A 22309-nucleotide genomic window follows, 5' to 3' on the forward strand; every position below is an offset into this window, starting at 1 on the left:
GAGCTTCATTCATAGTGGACATCATTTATCTGGATTTTCTGATTTCACCCAATGCAAGTTTTTGAGAAGGTACTAAAATTTCCTCAAGAGGGCACCCTGCTCTAAATCTCTTGCCATCTTTTCTTTCAGAAAAAGAGAAAAATGCCCAGGAAAAATAAACATATGTGGTACTTCATACCAAAAAAATAAGGTTTGACCTTTCTGAGCATAACATTTCAAATATTACAGAATAATTCATCATGACTTTTAAAGATATTCAATCAGTCATTGTGAATTTGAAATTTAGAGGAAATGGGAAGGAGAAGGAGGAAACTAGAATGTGTTAGGGGGTGGCTACTGACTTATAGACAGTGCTTGGTATATTTACATTTCACATTATTCTGCAGATTCTACCTACAGAAAACATCGTACACCTCAGTAATAATCACTCATTCATTCAACAAACATCCATTGAACCTTGTTACAAAGCAGGAAGGAGTAAAATGTTTGTACTTTACTTATTACAAAGCTCTTTGACATAGATTTCATCTTTGCTCCTCACAGAAGTATCGTGGAAAATTTTTACATATCAATTAAAGTATCTTCCTGTGACTCTAATTTCCTCATCTGTAAAACAGGAATAATAATAGTACCTGAGATTATCATGCATATGAAATGATAAAGGTAATCTCTGTACTTAGAACAGTACACAAAGCAAATGCTCAGGAATGTTTGCTAACTTTATTATGGACAGTTTTCCAATGTGGAGGAAGCAATAAAACATAAATGGTCAAGTGGAACCAAGAATGGCCCATGACAGAGGGCATGTAGATAGAAAGATCTAACTGAACATGGTATACATAGTTCAGCTACTGATTAAGGAGAGAACCAAGGTTAGGAACAGGTAAAAGTAAAAATAGTTGGAATGTTATAAATAATGGCTTTTCTGATTTTTTTTTACATTGAGAAAGATGTCTATACTCTACTTACGGATAAAGGTGATATAGTACCAACAAGAACATACCCAATAGGAATTTAGCTGGTACCCTGAGGAGGGGTCAGCTATATGATCAGGCCAGCTTCTTCTATTCCAAAGGACAGAGACACATCAGATATTACTGACGAATGCTGGGACTAGAAACAATATAATCCATTTGGACCAAGGTCAACCTCCTTGGTCTCATGAACAAGCATTTATTAAATGCCCAGTGTATGCAAACTCAATTCTGAGACTGAACAGAGGGGACAGACAACCTTTGAGCTAAAATCAGGAGAGTATTTGTAATATCAGTGGAAAAGAGGACAACACTAGTTTGAGGCAGCAAGCTATTTTGATAACCCCCTGAAGACTGTATGACCCTGGGGACACATGTTATAGGCTACTTTGTTTCCCGTAAAGCCTCCTCAATACAAAAGCAAACAGACAAAATGTCTAAACATTTCCTCACTATTGCTTGAAATTTGGACTTCTTAAGTTTTCAAGTTTATTATAATACAAATACTTTGGGGATGATTTGGAAGTTAACAATTTAGTATCATATCTTAGGGCCACACAGAACATGATCCTGAGGTGAAGACTGTTTTGGAATTTGCTTTTATAATTTCTGACTGGGTAGGAAATAGTATAAGATCAAAAGAGATAATAGATCAAAAGAGTGTATATTCTTAAGAAAATTCCGGTGGTAAGTGAGCAGAAATGAGAGCTAAAGTTACAAAAAAGTCCTGATTTCATCACTAAAAGGACATTAACTCTGATATGATGAGGTCTATTATGCCAGCGAAATGTGAAAATATTTCCTAATGTCTCTGAAACATTGAATAAGACGTCGTTTCTCAGTTTCTGGTTTTTTGTTGTTGCCGTTGTTGTTAGGTACTAATAATCCTCATCTTAATCTTCCTGTAATTATTAACACCATGAGCTTCTTTTGTCTGTAATGTAAGTGATTATGACATTTGGATTTTCCCCAAATACATGAAAAGGAGTATAATATCTGAAAGGGTAAAAGAGAATGAAAAAGCTCTCTGACCTGGAGAACAGCTCTTGAAATGAATCTGGGAACAAATCAACTCAAAATGCCACTTAAGCTCATATTTTTGTCTGTCCAACTTGCTAAGAGGAACTCCTTTTTTTAGGAAAAGTCATTTAATCTTAATAACAATGATATGGAAGTTCTGAGTGAAATACTTTGAAATTTTGTTTTAGATTTTTCATTTTTAAGAAATAAAACATAACATATATGGTTAATACTCCCTTTGTGTCCTTCCCCAATTCTATTACCTTTTCTCTCTTTGGAGAACTTGGTGGTTATCATTCCAGTGAATGTTTTGATACATTTTATTTCTTACAAATACATGTATTCATAAACTACATAGCATTATTTTACATGTTTTCAATCTTTATATAAGTAGCCCTACATGAATCACTTGCCACCTTTAACTCAAAGCAATATTTTTGAGATGTATCCAAATTGCTTTGGTTCATACATTTTCACTGAAGAAAGCTTTCTGTCATATGAAAATAATATTATATTTATTTATTCTCTAAGGGAATACTTAGCATGTTTCTCACTTTTCACTATTACAAACAATACTGTAATGAATTTTCTTGTAGCTCCTGGTACACGTGCCAGAATTTCTGAAGCTGCTGGGCTGAAACTGTTCTCTCAAGTAGTTACTCCAATTTACACTCCCACCACTAATGTTTGAGAATGCTTGTTTCGCCACATCCTCTCCACACTTGGTTTTGTCAGACTTGCTAACTTTTGCCAATATGATGGGTATACAATTGTATTTTACCATGGATTTAATTTTCATTTCCCTTCTTGAAGTGGAACGTCTTTGTTAGCTATTTGTTTCTTCTTCTGTGAAGAGCTTTTTTGCATTGTTTACTCATTTTGCAACTGAGCTATTTGTCTTTTTCTTACTGATCTATAGAAGTTATTTACATATTCTGGATACTAATTCTTAGCTTGTTTTGCAAATATCTTCTCTCTTTGTGTGGCTTTTCTTTTTGCTTTGTTTATGTTCTTCCGCTAGGAATGAATTCATGATCTGAATGATGATACTGGTAGCTTTCTTAGCATGAGATTTCTTCATATATTTTGTTTGAGGGCTCATTTTAAAGAGAAGATTGTTTGCTGTTATTTTTTGTTTTTTTTCTTTTTTTCTCTTTGCTCACCCTTATAGCTGCTAACATCCAGCTCCTGGTCCATTATAAGAATCTGTACTTATAATGATGTTTCGCAGCCCCATGTCTAGTGATACTAGGGGTATCACAGTTACTGTCACTGAGCTAGTGGGGAGCTTCCTGGTCCTGAGGCTTATCTTTGTCCTGCTCCTGCCACTTCTCTAAAACAGCTTCCTCTAAAGCTATAGCCTCATATCAAGGCAAAGAATACTCCCAAATTCTAAGTATTTTCTTGGCTTTAGTGTGAATATAGGACTGCCTGTAGCAGTCCTTTCCCCCACTGGGACACTGAAGAGACTAGATATTTTCTCAAAACCTACATATTTTCTGATGAATCTCTTTGCATTCTTGTTTTCTGTGTCCTCAGCACTTAATTTACTCTCACTGTAGCTGGGGAGAAAACAATTGTCCACCAAATGTTAATTTATTTTTTTTGTTCATTTATAGGTTTGTGTATAATTTTGTCCTGGAAGTATTATAATTATATGTATAATAGCACAAATAAATGTAAGGTAGGCATTCTGCCATATTTTATTCTAAATCCTAATCATACTACACACCAAAAGATACATTATTTAAAACTGAAATGGAAATAATAGAAACATGATCTGTTACTATAAAGTCTAATGCTATCTATGTAATTACATATTTATAAACTCTCAAGGCATTTACCATGTTAATTTTTAAAAAGAATCACTAACTCCAGGAAGTATATAGGTCACAAATATCAATAACCTCTTTATCTCAGTCTTTCCTGTAATGGTTGCAGACACAAATGAGTCTTAGAAACACCACAATAGTGTTGGGAGAGGCAATCTGCCGTGGGCCCTGAGTGTCCCTGCATGTCCTTACTAAATATGCCAAGAATGCGAAGCCTCGACTCCTCTACCTGGGCCATTTCTCAGAGCTGGGTTTGTATCAAGCAGTCTTAAGGGACATTAATGTCTCCCAGGACATTAGATAGAGAGTCTTGCTTACTACTTACTAAAGTAGGTAGTAAAGTCTGGAGCTACCCCAAATTCAGCATTCCTCAGATGCCATGTGAACCCCAGTGTCCATCTGGGGCCTCTGCGTTGCCTCCTGGTTCTTGGGGGTAAGGGATGCAAAAATGCAAGTGCTCATGCTTTTGCCATCAGTGATAAAGCTTTTTTTGTCTCTGATGGTAGTCTTATGTCTTCTGCCAGTACTCAGAACCAATTTATTACCTTGTAATAAGTTGGCATAAACAAAGAAAAAAGTAGGGCAAATTAAATCCAAGACCTGACAGTACAGGAAATGAGGAGGGGATACTGACGGAGACATAGTTTTCTTGAAGAGTAAGGACCAGGGCCCTGCAGGTCAGGTTCAGGGATGAGAAGATTCCATGTGATCATACCCAAGCGGTGGGCAAGGTTGGGGAGATAAGGGAACCCACTGTCCTGTTAATGACTCGGTGAGGAAGAGCAGGATTGAAACAAGCCACCCAAATGATGCCTTGGTCTTGGCTCACCTTCCCCTGGGCAAGCAGAGGAAGGGATGAAAGCATGACAATGGGGCAGCAAGCTGAAGGGCAATGTAGTTGTGGCCGCTGAGTCAAGGAATCTCCAAAGTGGAAACCAACGGAGAAAGCAGTGAGACCCTGCTACTTGATACAGAATTTTGGGTGGACTGAAAACAGCAGAGGTTCCCTTGGCGGAGACATAAGTGGGCAGCTGCTCAAAAGTGAAAGTGAATGCAAAGCCTTGCCTGATAACACAGAGCCAACTGTGCCACGTACCTGATCCCTGCTATAGTCTGCTTTGTCTGGCAATGAGGACAAAGAACTGGGCGTGGAGATGGCCACTGTCTGAGGCAAACTGCTGGTTTAATGGTGCCCTTGATGCTCAGGGGTTCCCCTGAATGCCTTGTCCTGGTTTACTGATGATTTGGCTAAGTTAAAACCTCATGGCAACCACTGGGAGGCAGTCCAACGTCCATGACAACTCTGGAAGACCGACTGTGTACAGGGCAGGTCAGCTCTCTACATTCTATGGGCATTCTATGCCCCATGCTGTCCTCAGGAATCTGAAATGATCAAGAGCAGCCATGGCCTCCTTGAAAATAAACTCAGAAAGATTTCTGGTTCCACCTCAGTTACCTCTTCCTGATCCACACACCTGAGAGAGGTAGGGTAGTTTGGTTACTGTATGTGGCCACCCGCAGAAAGAGCTCATCTCCTCATGGCAGCCTCCTGGGAAGTAATCAGGACAAAAGGAGTGGGGAATCATATACACCTATGTTGAAAATTTGGGGTTCCGCCCTGTCCATCCCTGGTTATGATGCTTCTTTCTTTCCCCTGAGAGTAATCCCAGGCTGGCCTCACTGGTACACTCTCTTGGTGGCAGCCCAACCAAGAGGGAGCTTAGAGATTCAGACTTAACTCTGGCTCAGCCACCTGAATTTGTTTGTTGATCGACATGGTCCTACATCATACACATCCATAATGACCACTTGCTTGAGTACACTACTCACAAAGTCCTCCTAAATGCCCACGTGGGCTAAAGTGGGGGACATAATGGGTCTCTGTAAATTTGTCCTATATGTATCTACCCTTCTAGGTGAAAGGTATGGGTGCAAATAGGAGATGAGGAGAGAAAAGGTGAGGAGTTCTAGCTATTAGGGTGGGACACACTGATTTTGGGGTAGAGGAGGGAATGCGACAACTTTAGCACCTGGGAAGGGGACACCTTGGGAGGTACAGGGAGGAAGAGGACAACTGATGCTCTCTTTGTCCTCTGGATCCAGTACTGTATCCCAGAAAAAAACAAAATTACTTTTCACTACCTGAATCAAATAGCAGCTGAGGCTTGCAATCTGATCTGCTTTTGTGTTTGTCATCCCCATCCATGTGCTATGAAACAGAAAAATTCATGGGGACATGGATGGACCTGAACTCTTCTGCCATGCTTGATGCCATCAATGGCAGCATGAGAAGCCTTGGGTTATGCCATGTATGACAATCAAAGCTGTAACTACTTGGTGATACTGCCCATGTGGCTTAGCCAAACAATGAAATGGTGATCCACGTTTAACAACAAATCCTGAACTAAAGTGACTTGTGCCTCTTCAGGTTATATGTTTGTATCTGGGGGAGAGAGGGCCATGAAATAGTTCTCCATTGGGCTTAGGGGTTGCTTTTCAGCCCCTAGTGCCTCATGTAATTATTGGTAATAACACCAAAGATCAGCAGGTCAGTCAAACTCCCTTGCGTGGGTCATAATAGATAACAGAATAGCCTTAGAGTATATCTTCGCTGTATAAAGTAAGACCTACTGTCTCCCCTGGTACTTATTCACAGTGGACTTAATCCAGGACACTGAAGTCAATACTGCAGGTTGTTCTCATCCTGCGGCTTGGAGTTCTATTATTTAAATGCTGTATGAGACATATTAAACAGATTTGTTCCCAGCCTCTGTTGGTCAGATTAATCAGAGTAGCTGACAGAATGGCATGCTCATGTCAAGAACATGTAGGGCTAAGTGACGGGTTGCTGGGAGAAGCAATTTACCATGGGCCCTAATCATCACTGCATGTTCTTATGCCAAAAATGCAGAGACTTGACCACGCCTGGCCTAGGCAACTTCTCTGGGTTGTGTTTGCTGTAATCAATTTGAGGGGTGAGGTCATCTCTTCTGGGTTTACTAGCTGCTCACTACAAAAGCGCAGATTCCTGAAGTTCAGTGTTCCTCTGTGCTATGATGGAAAACTGCTGTGTGTACAGCATCCATCTGGGCCTTCTGTGACTCTCCCATGGTTCTTGGGGGAAAGGGAAATCAATACAAACATATAGGTGCTGATGCTTTTTGCTATGCTGTGAATAATAAACTTCTTTGTCCCTGACCCTAGAGGCTTGTGTCTACTGTCAACATCCATGAAGCAGTAACAGACTAACTTCTTATCTTGCATATACGGTGACACAAAATCTCAAGCCTCGAAGATAGTTCTATATTATTGTAATATGAAATGAAGTACTGAATATAAGAAGTGAAAAATTGATTAGAGAGGTGAGTAGGGGCTAGAAAATGGAGAGTCTAATACAGTATGACGAAGAGTAAAATTTATCGTATAGGTAATGGGGTGCCAGTGAAGAGTTGAAGGAGGAAATGACATGAGTGGATTTATGTTTTTAAGAAATATCCTGGAGGCTGTGTGAAGTACTGATTTGAGGGAAACAAATCTTTGGTAGTGAGACTGGTTAGGGGGTTACTACAGCAATCCAGAATAGAAATGATGGGAGCTAAGTGGAAATAAGAGGACAGACTGTGAAATATGTAAGAGGCCTCCTGAATGGGTACAAAATGGAGAGTGGTGTCAACAACTGAAAGGACAGAAGGAGAAATAGGATCAAGGATAAAGGTTTTGAGTTCTGTTTTTCTAACATGTGGAGTTTGGGGTGTCTGAGGGAAATCTATATAGAGATATCTAGCAAAAAAAAAAAAGAAAGAAAGAAAAGAAAAGAATCTATATGGAACTGAGATTGGAAGAGACAGCTAGATTCAAGATATAGGGTTAGGAATCATCTATATTAATAGCTGTTTCAACTATTTTATCTAAAGACATAATTTCTGGCATAAATTAAAGTACATGAAACTGGAAAAATGAATCTATACATCTTAGCTGAAATAAAAACATGATTTAAATATCCACATAAATAGCTCAGTACAATGCAATCCATACTGTTCTTTTACCTAGACCATGAGATACTACTACCATATCAAGTATAGAGTATAAGTGGATTGGAAAAAGGATGGGCCTTTCCTCATTATTCTTGTCTGCGTGGATCATTCTTTGATCCCGGTTGATTTAGGTGTCTCATTGTACTCTGGTTTCCTGCTTTTTTTTTTCTTCTTCTTCTTCTTTTTTAAAATTTAATGTGAATCTTTACAGGAAACAGTTACAAAAACCGTTTTTGAATGACATGAATTACTGAGCTATAGAAATGAAATTAAATCTGCATTGCTTTTCCCAATCACAGACATTCTCTTTCTTTTCTTAAATTTCTGATTTCAAGCCTAAATACTGTGTTTTACAGCTAAAATTTCTAATTACTCAACAATTATGACGGTAACCACATCACTAACCTGTCATCTTATGCAAATCTGAAAAAAAAATTTTTAAAAAGCTATTTGACAATTCTCTAAGCAAAAGTTAAGAATGGTACTTCAAAGGCAGAATGGAGCTCTATTTGTTGCTTTTCAAGTTTAAGATGTTCATCCATCTGGCAGAGCAGCTAGACAATACATCAGCCAAGAACATCCCTCTGGCTTGAAACAGATTCTGGCTCTCAGAGAGGATTTGACTGAAGGAAAGGCAACATCTTTATTTGCTCTGTGGCTGAACTCTTCTAATATTTCTCCTCAATGCCTCCTCCAAGCCTTGGCTCCATCTACTAACTTGGTTTCCATAGGAATAGACAGAACTATCAAGTGGCACATAGTCAAACAGCACAACAGAACGAGAAAATGTTACTGTCAAAAAAAAGTAGACAGACTTTTCTCTAAGAAAAGAAACTATGAAAATATATCCTTGACTCTGAGGCTTCCTTACCCAGTGCTGGATTTTTCATGTGCTTTTCCTGCCTGACATAGACTATTTTTTTTAAAGATTATTATGAAAATTAGTCCCTTCAGTGGAGAGGATTTCATACAAAAAATATTAAAAGTTATAAAACGCCGTGATGCTTATTTCCACAAGTAAAATTCTCTTGTGCTTGTGAGCTACCCTCATTTATTCAGAGTGGTGCTTTGAGTTGGCAAAACCTTTTGGGCTGATTATAAAATGTATTTTGTTTCTCATAGTTTGACATTTTATTTATAGGAAAACATTTATTTCATCTTAAATCAGTAGTTCTCAAACTCTAGCATGCATCAGGATCTCTGGAGAGCTGGAAAACACAGTCTGCTGAGGACTTCCCTCAGAGTTTTTCATTCACTAACTCTGGTGTGGGGTCCCAGAATCTACATTTCAAACAAGTTTCTGGGAGACACTGGTGCTGATAGGTCCAGGAGTTCACACTTTGAGAATCATTGTTTAAACAAAGAATCTAATAACAGAGTTCTCAACCCTGAAGAACTTAAAAAAAACAAACAACAAAAACCACCAAAAAAAGAATACCTGTTTCATCCTAGATCAATGAAGTCAGAATTTCTGAGGCTTTGGCACCAGAAAACTACTAGAGCTAATAAATGAATTTGGTAAAGTTGCAGGATACAAAATTAATGCAGAGAAATCTCTTGTATTCCTATACACTAACAATGAAAGATCAGAAAAATAAATTACGGAAACAATCCCATTCACTGCTGCAACAAAAAGAATAAAATACCTAGGGATAAACCTACCTAAGGAGGTAAAAGACCTGTACTCAGAAAACTATAAGACACTGATGAAAGAAATCAAAGATGACACAAACAGATGGAGAGATATACCATCTTCTTGGATTGGAAGAATCAATATTGTGAAAATGACTATAATACCCAAAGCAATCTACAGATTCAATGCAATCCCTATCAAACTACCAATGGCATTTTTCACAGAACTAGAACAAAAAAATTCACAACTTGTATGGAAACACAAAAGACCCTGAATAGCCAAAGCAATCTTGAGGGAAAAAAATGGAGCTGGAGGAGTCAGACTCCCTGACTTCAGACTATACTACAAAGCTACAGTAATCAAGACAGTATGGTACTGACACAAAAACAGAAATACAGATAAATGGAACAGGAGAGAAAGCCCAGAGATAAACCCATGCACCTATGGTCAACTAATCTATGACAAAGGAGGCAAGGATATACAATGGAGAAAAGACAGCCTCTTCAATAAGTGGTGCTGGGTCAACTGGACAGCTACATGTAAAAAAACTGATATTAGAACACTCCCTAACACCATACACAAAAATAAACTCAAAATGAATTAAAGACCTAAATGTAAGGCCAGACACTATAAAGCTCTTAGAGGAAAATATAGGAAGAACAATATTTGACATAAACTGCAGCAAGATCTTTTTTGACCCACCTCCTAGAGTAATGGAAATAAAAACAAAAATAAACAAATGGGGCCTAATGAAACTTAAAATCTTTTGCACAGCAAAGGAAACTATAAACAAGACAAAAAGACAACCCTCAGAATGGGAGAAAATATTTGCAAATGAGGCAACTGACAAAGGATTAAGCTCCAAAATATGTAAACAGCTCATGCACCTCAATATTAAAAAGAATAAACAAGCCAATCCAAAAATGGGCAGAAGACTTAAATAGATATTTCTCCAAAGAAGACATACAGATGGCCAAGAGGCACATGAAAAGCTGCTCAACATCACTAATTATTAGAGAAATGCAAATCAAAACTACAATGAGGTATCAACTCACAGCAGTTAGAATGGGCATCATCAGAAAATATACAAACAACAAATGCTGGAGAGGGTGTGGAGAAAAGGGAATCCTCCTGCACTGTTGGTGGGAATGTAAATTGATACAGCCACTAAGGAGAACAGTATGGAGCTTCCTTAAAAAACTAAAAATAGAATTACCATATGACCCAGCAATCCCACTACTGGGCATATATCCAGAGAAGACCATAATTCAAAAAGCCACATGCACTCCAATGTTCATTGCAGCACTATTTGCAATAGCCAGGTCATGGAAGCAACCTAAATGCCCACTGACAGACAAATGGATAAAGAAGATGTGGTGTGTATATATATACAATGGAATATTACTGAGCCATAAAAAGGAACAAAATTGGGTCATTTGCATAGACGTGGATGGACCCAGAGACTGTCATACAGAATGAAGTAAATCAGGAGAAAAACAAATATCATATATTAATGCATATATGTGGAATCTAGAAAAATGGTACAGATGAACCGGTTTGCAAGGCAGAAATAGAGACACAGATGTAGAGAACAAATGTAAGGACACCAAGGGGGGAAAGCAGGGGCGGGGGGTGGTGCTGGTGGTGGTGTGATGATTTGGGAGATTGGGATTGACATATACACACAGATATGTATAAAATAGATAACTAATAAGAACCTGCTGCATTAAAAAAATAATAATTCAAAAAAAGAAGAATTTCTGAGGCTTTGGAATTAATATTTCCTAAATGCTCTGTAGGTGATTCGAAAATGGTATTAAGATTGAGATGTGCTGACCTAATTCAATAATTCATTCCACATTCAACAGTTACTTACTATGTAATTACCCTGAATCAGACACTACGCTAAGGGTTTTGGAAGCTTTAAAAATAATTAAAATAGAGATGTATGCTCATTATACACTATGACGTAGTACAAGCAAGGAGGGGCAAGTGCATAAAAAATACAAAATGGACCAGGCAGGTTGGATGAGGATGTACTTTCAGCCCTTTATGGGGAGGGGAAATGTTAGAACAGGAAAGACCCCATGAAGGACATGGCAGTTGAGCTGGATCTTGATTTGGGGTCACCAATACTTTAGCATCTCTCCATGTCTCCATATTTTCTCTCCTCCCCATTTCTTTGATAGGGACAATAGATATTTTCCGAATTTTATGCAAAGTGCTATACAAAGATAGCTTTGAGTCTTATTCCCACCCCTTCCGATCAATTTGTCCCCATAAGCTTCTCCTATGGAGAAATTCTGAAACCAACATTAGTTAAGTTGTATGTAGCAAGTCTCTCATATTCACTTATTACATGGTGCAGTTAATCCCACACTATCACCCACTCTGGCCGTAACACATGGTGAAGCCATTTGCAAGTGTTGCTCACTGTTGTAATACAACGAATGAGATCAGCCCTATGTAAGGACAGTGGTAAGAACTCTAAAGAGGGGTACCTCACCCAGCCTTGAGGGGTCAGTAAAGGTTTCTTGAAGAAAACAGTGCCTGAGCTGTATTTAAAGCCAACTTAAGTGGGAAGTGAGTGTGCAAGGGCACTGTGCATGGAGAATGAGGGTGAGGAAGAGGTGATTAGAATAAAAGCTTTAAATAGAGTAGAAAGGGAGACACATGAAGCTGAAGCCAAAAAGGTAAGCAAGGACTAGAGGATGAAATGTGCCAGGCTAAGGAGTTTGCACTTTTTCCTTAGGGTTTCTGAAGCAGTACTGAAGAATTTAAGTAAGGCAGTGACATGAGAGGGTCTCAGCCAGCTCAACCTCACATATAAAGGCAAATTATTGATTTTCTCCCAGCCTCAGTTTCTTCCCACATGAAAAAAATAAGGAGGTTAGATTATGATCTAAAGGCTTACCCAGCTTAATGTTCTTTGACTTTATGATTCTAAGAAGCAGATGACCCAGTTTTTATAGCTACTTCAAAACTAAGTGTTTTTTATTCTAGCTGCCTCAATAATAACCTAAATTTCTAATAATTTTCATTTTTCCTAAGCACAGCGTAATAGTTTTTGAGTCTATTTCCTTTTCCCAGATACAAAAATTCCTTTTCCTAGCATAATGAAGTTCAAGCTTTAGGGGAGCCAGAAATGCTACCCATGGGGAGGCAGCATGGTGTAATTAAATGAGAATGTGTTTTGGAACCAGTCAGATCTGGGTACTTCATTGGCTGTATTAACTGTGAGCATGTTATTTCTCAAAGCCCCAGATTTCCCACTGGTAAAAAAGAAAAAAAAAACAACACCCCAAAACCCATAGTGACCAGTTCACAGCAAGGGCTTAATAAATATTGGTTTCTTTCTCAGATACCATTATGGTTCTCCTCTCATCATAAAAGTAGTCCTTGTAAACAAAACATTTTTTATTTGACCATATTTGTTGTTTCAGATACAAAAAAAAGAAAGAAAGAAAGTATTTGCTCCTAGTGTTCTCATTGCTTGATGAACATTATAATCTGCCTGGTCTGTTCTCCTCACTGACCCTGACCAGTCTTCTGAGTTGCACTGCAAGTAGTTACTTTAAAAAATCATGTTTCAACATTAAGTTCAGAAACTAAATCCAAACAAATCTTGTTTAACACCCGGTTCCTCTGAAGCACCTCAAGTCTTGCAGTAGGCTCCATCTTTAGCTTTTCAACAGTGTACCTTAGTTTTATTGATCCTAACATGCAGTTTAAAAAAAATCAATTCATCTACTTGGCTTAGATATGTGCCTTTGGGGAAACTGTTGCAAACAACTGATTGAATCCATCTGTTGCCTTCTCTACTTCAGTTCCACACTATGGAGGTGATTTCTTAGATAGTGAAAAAGACAAATGACAGATAAATGTGTAAATAAGTTCAATTAAACTCAGAAATCCTTAGTGAAGCTCATTCAGGGTATGCATTAAAGGTTTTCATTAAATGCTGAGCACTAAGTAGTTATCTGACTTGGTAACCATTACCCATTTTCAAAACGGTAGCCAAAGTCCTCACAGTGGATAGTGATGCTTGAATTGAAACACGTATCTTCTGGTCTCAAATCTAGCCATCTTCAAAAAATCATATCACAAACCACCTCCATCTACAAATCCATCCCTGAACTCTGTACTGTTCCTCACCTTTCCTTCACTGTTCTGGGACCTTTTCTCTTTGAAACTAAGAAAGAGGCAACTGAGTCAGTAAAAAATAATGCTAGTAGTGGTTAGAGTGGGGAAGAAAGAGTTGCAGATCAGAGGTTATTTTAGTTGTGCCATTTGGTAACTTATCCCAGGGTAGGTAGGTGTCTGTTTGCCACAGCTATGTTTCAATTCTAGTTTAACAGTTCTTCTAAGTTCAAGCACATCACAACTCTTAAATCAACATTTTAGTGTCTCCCTCAAGCTCTTTGTGGACCAATTAGATATAAACAAATATACATTTTAGAAAGGGATTCAAAAATTATGAATTATATATTTCATATGTATTGAAAAATTTGGAAAATTATTGAAAATTGGGAAAATAAGAAAAAAGATCACCTATAATTCCATTATCCTAAGTCTAACACAAGCTTTTGGTACAATCTCTTCCATTCTTTTCTAGCTTTTTTATTTAATGTGAGAGATGATTTTTACAATTTCCATCAGACCATTCATCTAATTTCATATCTAGAATAAGCAGTGATTGATTAAAAATAACTTTTACCATTGGCAGCCATCATAATATTAACTGACTCAGGTGGAGTGGCCGGAGGATGCTAATACTTGTGGGTGAAAGCTTGAGGAATAATAGGATATTTACATAGTTTCAAATTAGCTCTCCACAAAATACTTATTAATCACAAAGGAAAAAAAGTAAGGTTGCAGTGGAGCAACCTGGTAGATACCACTTTATCCAAATGATCAAAGTTAACATCACCAATAATGGGACAAATAACATCATGTGCTTTCTGATATGATGCACTAAGAAGAACACAACATCATTCCTGTGGTATTCGTACCAAAAATGCATAACCTAGATTATGAGGAAACATCAGACAAATCCAAAATGAAAGACAATATAACTGGTCTGTACACTTAGAATGTAATGTCACATGTGCACGCACGCACGCACACACACACACACACACACACACACGCACAAGACTGAGGAACTGTTGCAGATTAATGAAAACTAAAAAGACATAATAATTGAATAAAATGCCTGATCCTGGATTTTCTTTTACGTAGATGACGTTATTGGGACAATTGGCAAAATCTAAGTAAGATTTGTGGATTAGATAATAGTATTTATGTTAATTGCCTGATTTTGGTAATTGAACTATGGTTATTTAAGAGAATGTCCTTGTTTATCGGAAATATGCACTAAAGATTTGAGGGCAAAGGAGTATCATGTCTACAGCTTACTCCAGATGGTTCAGAAGACAATGTCTCACACTCACATATACTGAGAGAGAAGGATAAAGCATATCTGGTTAAATGTGCACATCTGGGGAATTTGGGTGAAGGGTATATGAGAATTCTTTACAGTATTCTCACAACTTTTCTGTAAATCTGAAATTATGCCAAAATATAAAGTTAGAGGAGAAAGAGGAAAAAAATTTTATTATCAAAGTAATAAGATATTCATTAAAGAAACTTCAAGAATAAAGAAAAATATAAAGAAGAAAACAATGAGCAGCCTGCATCTCACAAACCTCGGGAAACCATGGTTTACATTTGGATTACTCTCTGTCTCTTATTTATGGGGAATGTTTCTTACCCTCAGATGGGCATTTAAATTTTGAAATGTTCCATAATCATGCCTTCATCAATATTCACAATATCCCTGTTGTGAAAGCCAGAATTATTGTCACTTCATGGATTAAGAAACACAGATTCAAAAAGATTAAATTATGGGTTGACATTAGAAAGATTATCAGTTTATATCATATAACAGAAAAAAAAATAATGCCACTAAATAGTTGGTTGATCATGATTCACAAACTGGCCGCGATTTAGTTTCCTGAAAAATGATAAGTTGGGAGATGATTCTTGGGATTCCTTCTAACACTAAAATGTTACAATTCTAACCTCTTCTATTATCACCAACATTTTTTTTTTGTATGCAGAATCTGCAGTGCCTAGCATAGTGCCTTATATGTAGTAGGTACTAGATAAATATTTTTGAATGAATAACAAATGCATTACAAATTATAAAGTGAGTATTATGTTATAGAGGTTATGAAGATAAGAAAATGTATATAAAAGTGCTTTGTAAAGTATAACGTAATTATAATTGATTATTATTATATTGATTTGGAATAGAAAACAATATAGAACAAATTGCTCATTCTGAAATAGAGATTAAAGTTAAGATATGCCACCTCTTAAAAAAAAGAGATGTCACCTTTTTGTAGGAATCTAAGAAATTTACTATGAAGTTTATTTCTATATTACTCTTGTTTCAAGTATAATTCACCTTATTCTCATCAATAACCAATTTAACTGACTGTTTACAGACAGATGGAGAGACAAATGACAAACTAGTACTCCCCAGGTTTGTGGCATGGACATAAAAAGTGAATTTATTTTTCAGATACCTTTTATAGTCATAGCCTTGCAAGTAGAAGACATCTTATCTGGTTTACTATTGATCCAAATGACAAGGCTGAGCATCAGATTAAGGATATGTCAGAAACCTGAAAGAAGGCTACCAATGGATGTGGCAGGATGGTAGCTTCTTTCAAAATGATCTATTAAGGCTATGGTGTTTACAAAGGCAGTTGAGAAAACACAGCACAATATACAGGTCTGCATCAAGTAACTAGCAGAGCGCCCATAAAAACTTCTGATACTAATGTGAACCCCCATACCATCCATCATATCCATTTATTTCCAGCAATAAAAGCTATTCACAGATTTTTTTGATGCTAAAACAAACGATACAGGCATTTTTCTTCACCCCACATCCCTTTCCTATTGTTACAGTTTCTTTCTCCACAAATGGAAGCATTCCTAAGAGATAATCTGTTTTAAGATGATGGGAGATAATATATAATTTAAATTGACTGCCAATCAGTAAGGTCAAGCGCAATTCAAGAATTTAATTCTAAGATATCTTCTTTGGTGATAGTGAGATATGACTTAGCTAAGTATGGTAATGACCAAAAAATATTATGCCAAAATGGAGTCCTGAAAAATAAAAATTCCAAGAGTGTTTCTTATATATTGTACAATATTTTATGAAAAAAGAAACATCTTGGGGATAAGCTATCAAGCATGCTAAAAATATACAGCAAAATAAAAGAAGAAACCTGATCAGAGGTGGGAAAATCTATCTTTTGTGATCACCATGGGATTAGCACTTTTTTTAAAAAGTTCATTTATTTATTTTTTATACAGCAGGTTCTTATTATCTATTTTATACATATTAGTATATACATGTCAATCCCAATCTCCCAGTTCATCCCACCACCACCCCCACCCCCGCTTTCCCCCCTTGGTGTCCGTACGTTTGTTCTCTACATCTGTGTCTCTATTTCTGCCTTGCAAGCCGGTTCATCTGTACCATTTTTTTAGATTCCACATATATGGGATTAGCACTTCTTTAAGGGAAGATCTATTATTTTCTAGACTAGAATGAATTGGAGAATTTTGTGAGAATCATGGGGATAGAAAATGCTTCAGAAAATTCCCCTTTCAGATGCCTTTAGACAGACTTGAACTGTTTTTTTCAAAACCCAGAGTGTTCTAACCAATTTCAAGGGACCAACATTTGACATTGTTATAGACTAAAGAGACAGGAAAACTATTTAAAACATCAGTAAACTACTTCACTCTTTAGTTTTCCTTCTTAGCTAGCATGTCACATTTTACAGCAATGTAAAATCTTTCTTATTTATCACCAGCTTAAATAGTAGCAAATATAAGTTTAAATGCATTATCATTATTAAATGCTATGAGATATAAGTCAGGACATCTGGGTTTTGGTCCCGGCTCTAACTAGTTACCTAAACATGAGCATATCATTATTTATTATCTACTTTGTGGATGTAAGGCATTGTTTTTAGATGTGATGGGTAAGACAATTTTCTGGGCCCCAGTTTCTTCAACTGTGAAATAAAGATATTCGATTAAGTTATAAATTAGTATTTACCAAAGTGTTTGACCAGTTCCTTAAGATGCTATTAGTTTATGCTTTTAAAAAAAAAGTGCTGAGGGCTTCCCTGGTGGCGCAGTGGTTGAGAGTCTGCCTGCCGATGCAGGGGACACGGGTTCGTGCCCCAGTCCGGGAAGATCCCACATGCCGCGGAGCGGCTGGGCCCGTGAGCCATGGCCGCTGAGCCTGCGTGTCCGGAGCCTGTGCTCCACAATGGGAGCGGCCACAACAGTGAGAGGCCCGCATACCAAAAAAAAAAAAAAAAAAAAAAGTGCTGAAATCAAACGATTATGAAAAAATCCCGGATTAAAAAAAATACACAGGTTTCTTTACTATATGACTTTTCAGAGCCTTTAAGATGCTAATATGCATTGTGAATTTCCAAGAAAGAGCATGCAGTATTTCCCAAACTTATTTGACCATGGGACCCATTTTTCACACAACATTTCATGAGACTACTGTCCTAAGGAAGAAGCTTTGTGAAATGCTGTAGATAATGATTTTCAAGGTTCTTTTAAGCTTCCATAATTTTTATTGTTTTTTAAAATAAGAAACATACAGCAGCTTAATAACTACCCTCATTTTTCTTGGATAGAATAAACTTGGGAAATATGCTTGGAGGAAAAAAAACTCACAAAGCCAAGGAGAAAGTTACTTGAGACTATAGTTATCAACAATAAAAATCAAGCTACTGGGTAATGGGTAATATAAAACATCGAGAATAAATGCCAGGAACGTGGCAGGAAACAAAATTCAAAAAAATCACCCCAAAACCCCCAAAATACTTGAAGCAGAGATCATTCCCAATTAAGTCTCCTTTCAACCTACTTTATCAGAAATAAGGAATATGTCCTTCACAATGGCTCACCAAATGCTACAGATGCTAAACATCAAGTGTATATTGGACTTTATGTTTTGTACCTTAGGAGATAGAATTTGCCTAGAGCTATGGTGAAATACCTATTTTATTACTTCCAGCATGCCTTGCATTCACCCTCTTCAAGCCCATCACATTACTTTCATGCTCAAACTCCCAATCACATCCTTAACTCTACTCTGCCAATGGATAAGAGATATTGCTTTGGTTAGAAGAGATGGCAGTAAACAGGGCTGTAAAGCTCAGAGCTTCCAACGGCAGTCATGCACATCTGAAGAGGATTTCTGGTAGCCCATAATAAATCTAGTTAGTCCAAGGAGACTAAATTTATTAATAAGTCTGCTCAGTAATACACCCAAGCTCAAGAATGACTCTGCTGACCTAATAGTGGAATATTCAATGGAAAGGACAAACTTTGGACATGCAGCAACTTTAATTCTGAAGGCCACCAAAATAAGTAAGCAATGTCTGTGGATGCTACTGTATGAAACTGAAAAGTTTACGCTATAGACAAGTAAAACAGGGAAGGAAAAGATGGGAAAAAAGAAAGAAAGAAAGTGGAATAGGAAAAGAGAAAGAAAAGAATTAGGATTAGACAGGAAAGAAAGAAATTTGTATAATGGAAAACTAATTCATGTCTCATTTTCTTCTATAATCAACTTCCTCAATGTTACAAAAAAAAAAAAATGTTATGGCCATTTCTGTGGTTCAGTCTTTGCTCACTCTATTCCCTCTACCTGAAGTTCTATGCCCCATTCCCAATCCTTGTCTAAGTTTAACCATTTCATTAAGGCCCACCTGAAATTTCAATCCCTCCATGTATTAGGGATATTCAGTACAGGAAACAGCTATTTTTGCCATTTTACGCAGGAAGAATTTTTAATACAGGGATTTTACATGCTTATAAAATAATCAGAAGGATTCTAACTAGGCTTCAAGGACTGACTCCTTGAACAATGCAAAGCTACCATTGTGACTACAGTATTAAGTGCAATGCAAGTCTGTAGCTGCATCAGGAAGTCAGGGGAAAAAAGCTGCTGTAATAACGGCCTCTCAGTACCTAGGAGGAAGAACACCAGAAACCGGAACGCTGCAGAAAAGCTTCCCACCTGAGAAGCCCTTACAGGCTGACTTTCTTATGGGGGACACTTGGTATACCGACACTGTCTTGTAAAAAAAATACCCTCTTCAAGTATAAGCCCATTCTCCTTATCTTGGGTATAAGGCCCTTGTAGGGCATCATGACATATATCTCTAATTTCTTCCTTCTCCAATCAAAACTAACCCAATTCCTTTGGATAGTTGTTCAAAGTAGTAATAAGTTGCTAATTGTAAACATACTGCCTTTGCAGACCACACCTTTCCAATTTAGTGTAAAAGAGTATAAGTCCAAAACTTCCAAGATAATTCTAATTTTCAGCCTTATATCTTGTTGTGGGGTAAAAGATTTAAAATCTATTGTGGAAATTTAAGCCTATAATTAGCATGTAGTTGAGATTTCTTTTTTCCTTTGGAGATGGAAAGGAGAAGGATAAAAGGGCTTAGGGGAACAGACAGACACATTTCTGTTATCTCAGAAATCACTCTCAAAGCTCAACCTAAGGTAAGTTTGGTTTGTTCTTGGTTGGGCAGGTGTGCTCATGTTCCTGAGGTAAGACTTCTAAGCTCAAGTTTCCTCAAATGTGACACAGTCCCACTGCCTGTGCAGCATCTACCTGGACTTCCTTCTGCATTACCACTATAGGACTTGAGGGCAAGGAGAATCAATGCTGCCTGCTGTATCATGAATAACAAACTACCTAAATAAATTTGGTCTTATGGTCTCTTTACCTGATGAATCTATGTGGCAAGCCAATCTAACAGCTGTAATAGGGTGACTGCTTGACTATATTGTCTTTTTTTTTTTTTTTTTTCCTGGTACGCGGGCCTCTCACTGTTGTGGCTTCTCCCGTTGCGGAGCCCAGGCTCCGGACATGCAGGCTCAGCGGCCATGGCTCACGGGCCCAGCCGCTCTGCGGCATGTGGGATCTTCCTGGACTGGGGCACGAACCCGTGTCCCCTGCATCGGCAGGTGGACTCTCAACCACTGCGCCACCAGGGAAGCCCTATATTGTCTTTTGAGTGTGTGCTCATCAACTATTTGACAAATGAGTAAATGAATGAATAAAAGCTGTCTGCAGCATGGAGAATGGTTTGAAGAGGAAGAATTGAATCAGGAATACTGATAGGCTACTTTAGATTTTTTAGACATTAAATTATGGTGGACTGGATTAGAATGATGGAATAACAGAGATGGAAAAGAGCCAAAGTGGGAAAACCTCAGATATACATATGCACTCTCTGAAAATCCTTGGCTGACCCCTGAATTGCAAATGCATGTAGAAACTCCAAGAAGTCTGCAGAAACTAAGAAACTAAAGGTTGAAAAAGTTGATCAGAGATTTCAGCTACTATCCAACAGAGAGGAGACAGAATTTGGAGTTTTAGTCTCACCTAGTTAGAGGGTTTGGTACACATCTCAGGCTTTTCACTGAAATCTCAGAAAAGCCATGCTTTAAAAGCATAGATTATATACCAGGACTATGGGTCAGGTCTAAGAGATTCAACTAAAGACTATGAGAAAAAACTAAAACACTCAATAAGCTCAGTGTAATTAGCCAGTTTTAACTACCTGATAAAATTAAAAATCAACACTCTTAAGTGGAAGACAACAGAATGAAGAGTCCCCATACTGTACCAACTGAAATTCTGAGTATGCAATAAAAAATGACTACAGATGCAAAGAAACAGAAAAATAGGGGGGAAAAAAACAAATATAAATAGGCTTCAAGATGACCAAGATGTTGGAATTAACACACAAGGACTTTAGAGCAGCTATTGTACAAAACAGTGTGGTAATGGCGCAAAAACAGACACGTGGATCAATGGAACAGAATAGAAAGCCCAGAAATAAACCCACACACCTATGGTCAATTAATCTTCACAAAGGAGGCAAGAATACACAATGGGAAAAAGTCTCTTCAGCAAGCAGTGTTGGGAAAGTTGGATAGCCGCATGTAAATCAGTGAAGTTAGAATACACACCCTCACCATACACAAAGATAAACTCAAAATGGCTTAAGGACTTGAACATAAGACATGACACCATAAACCTCCTAGAAGAGATCATAGGCAAAACATTCTCTGACATAAATTGTACCAATGTTTTCTTAGGTCAGTCTCCGAAGGCAATAGAAATAAAAACAAAAATAAACAAATGGGACCTAATCAAACTTACAAGCTTTTGCACAGCAAAGAAAAGCATAAACAAAACAAAGACAACCTACAGAATGGGAGAAAACATTTGCAAATGACATGACCAACAAGGGCTTAATTTCCAAAACATACAAACAGCTCATACAACTCCACAACAAAAAACAAACAACTCAATCGAAAAAGACCTAAATAGACATTTCTATTTAGGCAGAAGACCTAGATAGACATTTCTCTAAAGAAGAAACACAAATGGGCAATAGGCACATGAAAAGATGCTTAACATCTCTAATTATTAGAGAAATGCAAATCAAAACTACAGTGAGGTACACCTCACACCGGTCAGAATGGCCATCTTTAAAAACTCTACAAATAACAAATGCTGGAGAGGATCTGAAGAAAAGGGAACTCTCTTACACTGTTGGTGGGAATGTAAGTTGGTACAGCCACTATGGAGAACAGTACGGAGGTTCCTCAGAAAACTAAAAATAGAATTACCATATGACCCAGCAATCCCACTACTGGGCTAATACCCAG

At 37.5% G+C, this 22309-nt stretch overlaps 1 protein-coding gene across 1 annotated transcript in view; it reads right to left on the reverse strand.

Moving 5' to 3' along the window:
* The window catches only part of INVS (inversin), a 142465-nt gene that overhangs the window by 77813 nt on the left and 42343 nt on the right, over positions 1–22309 (reverse strand).

The sequence above is a fragment of the Grampus griseus genome (assembly GCF_964374135.1).
Source record: "Grampus griseus genome assembly, chromosome: 6".
NCBI classification, from domain to species: Eukaryota; Metazoa; Chordata; class Mammalia; order Artiodactyla; family Delphinidae; genus Grampus; species Grampus griseus.